Raw genomic sequence first — 3,698 nt, 5'->3', positions numbered from 1 at the left:
CTAACTGGAGCCACTGAGTATGTACAACTCCCAAGCGCCCAACAATTTTGGATGACTTAAATGATTTTAATAGTTTACAAAAAGAGCCAAATGTACTTACACGGATCAGTACTTAAATCATTTTTATTCTTTTTAGTTTATCTTATCAAAGATAACTTTGCCTGCAGCCCCTCAATTTTTATAAAACAAAAACAGTACACTGACGTAACAAAAGAAACACCAAAAAACTGTAGACGACATGCAGCATATTTTAAATTAAATGTTATTTAGAGAGAATTGTAAATTCAAACAGAATTGTAGGAAATAATCAAGAGATCCTGCAGATCTTATTCCAATACCAAACCTCCCCCCCCGCCCCCGCACCCCCCCGGCAAGGTAACATCTTACAAGGTAATAGTACAATATCACGACCAAGATATTGTTATTGATGAGGTCAAGATACAGAACAATTCTATCACCACTGAGATCCCTAGCCATGCAACGCATTTTAAATCCCCAGCTCAGACATATCTTATGAGTTATTGGCTTAACACATTAAATTAAAAGCACAGCACTAGGAACCAAAACAGTCATATGTATATATAAGAATATGTTGGCTGTTTTCAAGGAACTAAAAATACAACTAGGTAGAAAGTATGTAAATTCGAAGAGTTAACAATATCTGGCATCAAGAATTGTGGTGGGAATTAATATTTATATTAAGTACCTTTTATGCGTTAAGCATATTTAATACTATAATTTAATCTTCATAACCTTTTGAGATAGGTATAATTATTATTCCCATTTTACAGATGAGGAAAATGCAATTCTTATGGTTAGTAATACATGGAGCTAGAATTTAAACCTGTTTAGACAATATGTATCAAAAAATGTGATTGAGAAAACAGATCTCTGGAGGGCCCTCAGGATGAAAACCCAGAAACTGTGAAATTTAGATTCCACTCAAAGTACAAATAGAACCTAGTTAGGTGGAGAGGATAGAGGTGGACCCAATTAAAGGACAAAGAGGTAAGAATGCACAAAGAATCAGGTGACTAGAAGAGTTTGTCTAGAGGGTTTTTGTAGGTTGTTAGGGCAGGGAGAGAAAGACAGCACATGTTTGCATTGATTCCATGACACTAAATTAGAGGAGCCATTATATTAAAATGATAGCGATGCAATAAATAAATAAAATGAATAAATAATAACAGCTGTTCATGCTGTAGCAGACCACATTCTTAGTGCTTTACATGTAATACCTTACATTGTACGATAACCCTTTTCTATAATCACCTCAAACTATGTTGATCATGAAAAATATTATTACTACAATTAGTAAAGTATGGATTTTCATTTTAATTGAAATAGGTAGTGAGGGAAACACAAAGAAAAAGAGAGTCAACACTTAGATATTCAAGATCTAATTTCCCAGGTTCTTAGAATTCTTGGCCCCAAACTTCAATTATCTGTCTCCTATCCATTTTACTGCTCATCTGCACTTTCCTCAAACGAGTGGAAACTTTGAGAGAGGAACTCAGATTGAATCATTATGTGAATATGCTTGCAATCTTTGCTTGAATTAACATGTAGGCATTTTATGTATTTTCCCCCTATGCACTCCTATATTTCTTGCAAGCAATCTATCAATGTTCAGTTTAATAACACCATATTTTTTCTAATCATAGACACTTTGATGCAATTTCTTGATCTTACCAAAGATGTCAAAGGAAGGTTTTTTTATCACTAAGTTACAACTACTACCTGAAAGTAATTTTAAGACTTTATAAATTATAAGTACATGTGAATTTAAGAAAGGTTTGATCATGGAAAAAATATATCTTGGAATCTATAAAAATTAATAATAATGGTTAATAACTATTAAACTTTTATAAGCCTTTTAAGTCAGAAACTAAGCAAATTATATACCCTTTCTCAATTAATATTGTACACCAGATACCTTTGTCTTATTCATTTTGTCTTATTTTTTCATTTTGTCTCTTATCTAATTATTTGAGTTTAGGAATTAATCCTCCCCAAACCACAGAAATGATCTTGGTATGCACTTTCCTGAGTACATGACCTGTCCTTTACTCTCCTTCCTCCAGACATCTCTTTCTCTGTGCATAAATTATTTCTCCTAAAACTCACATCCATGCACATCTCCTCACACCATCCTTTAAAGCTAGTTTCTGAAAGTTCGAATCCCTGGACTATTGCAACTTTAAAGCTGCTCATCCATTCTTAACTTTGCTCTGTTCCCGGAATATAGCCACAGGGGCAAGTTGTGCTGTTTCTGAGTCAAACACTGCCCTTCAACAAAAGTCAATGGGTACTAATTGCACACACCTCAGAATACACTTTAGCAAGTAGGATTTGCTCTACCACCAGATAGGTTAGCTGTAATGCTAGTTTGTAAACCAGAGTTTTTACAAAAGAAAGCATTTTTAGAAAAGAAGAACAGAAGTTAAGGAATAAAAATAGTAAAAAGCTTTCTTCAGTCACCCAGGACAAAACCAGGATGGTATGCTCTGAGGATTCCCCTGAAGGTGGAGGGAAGTTTCTACAGACAAAAGCAAATGCCTAAGGGTATTTGAATGGAGAATTGATGTAGCCTTTTCTAATACTTACCAATGCTGATTTCCTTCATGGGAGGGTTGCCAAGTAAAGTACAGGATGCTCAGTTAAATTTAGATTCCATATATACATATATATAAATGTGAATAGAAATCATGTGTCAACTCCAGACTAAGGTTGTGAAAGCCCCCCATACAATTTTCCAGTCTCTCTCTTTCTCTTCTGTGGTCAACACGAAAGTTTCACAACATGTCTTATTTTGGATAATGCAAGGAGTAATCCTATTCCTTAACTATAGTCCTCTCCTTGCAAGCCTTTAAAAATGCATACATCCTCAAAGGTTTGAAAAAGGTACAACTTATCTAATTTTGTTTGACATTTGTCTGACGTATCTATAGTGTCTTTATTTTTTTTTCTTTGGATTCCCATTTATAAGCCCTGATCCACTGGCCTAATATTAATATTGGTAGCTTAGTATAGATTTTAACAGGTAGACTAGCTCCATCCCAGAGAAACAGAGAGCGACACATTAAAATCAATAGTTCCTATTTACAATATCCATCAAATCAACAGAAGTCCCCTCCTCAGACTGACGTAAACTAGCTTTCTTGTTTATCAAGTATGTTTAATATATATAAAGTTATAAGATATCGGTCATTACAAATAAATGAATAAGTATAGGACTAAAATAGTACAGAATAAATCCAACAAAGAATGTGAGCTATACTTGGCATAGAATATATCTTAAATTTCTTTTTACTAAAAATTGATCAACTTAGTAAATGAAAGAATGAAATAAAAAAGGTACACTTCCTAGAATTAGCCTTTTCAAGCCTGATTTCTTATGTCCCTTATAATAAAAAAAAATTAAGCTAATACTATGCAGTCATTCTTTGCTCACCTACTTCAGAGAAAGGGTTAGGATCATTATAATAGTAATAATTAACAATTAGAAATAACACATCCTGGTGAGAGATGAATAGAAATTTTGTGGGCTCTGGTGATCATAGTTAGAATTACATCATTTTTTGGAGGAAATTTTTTCTCTCACACTCAGTATCAGGACTTGAAGCATGACCCATTCCTGAAAAACTGCTATGGCTTGGTGGTTAAACCAGGAATCCAGTACACAACATGTCTAGAAA

The sequence above is a fragment of the Pteropus alecto genome, unplaced genomic scaffold, assembly GCF_000325575.1.
Source record: "Pteropus alecto unplaced genomic scaffold, ASM32557v1 scaffold131, whole genome shotgun sequence".
NCBI classification, from domain to species: Eukaryota; Metazoa; Chordata; class Mammalia; order Chiroptera; family Pteropodidae; genus Pteropus; species Pteropus alecto.
The sequence above is the reverse complement of the archived record's forward strand: the minus strand, read 5'-3'. Positions refer to the sequence as shown.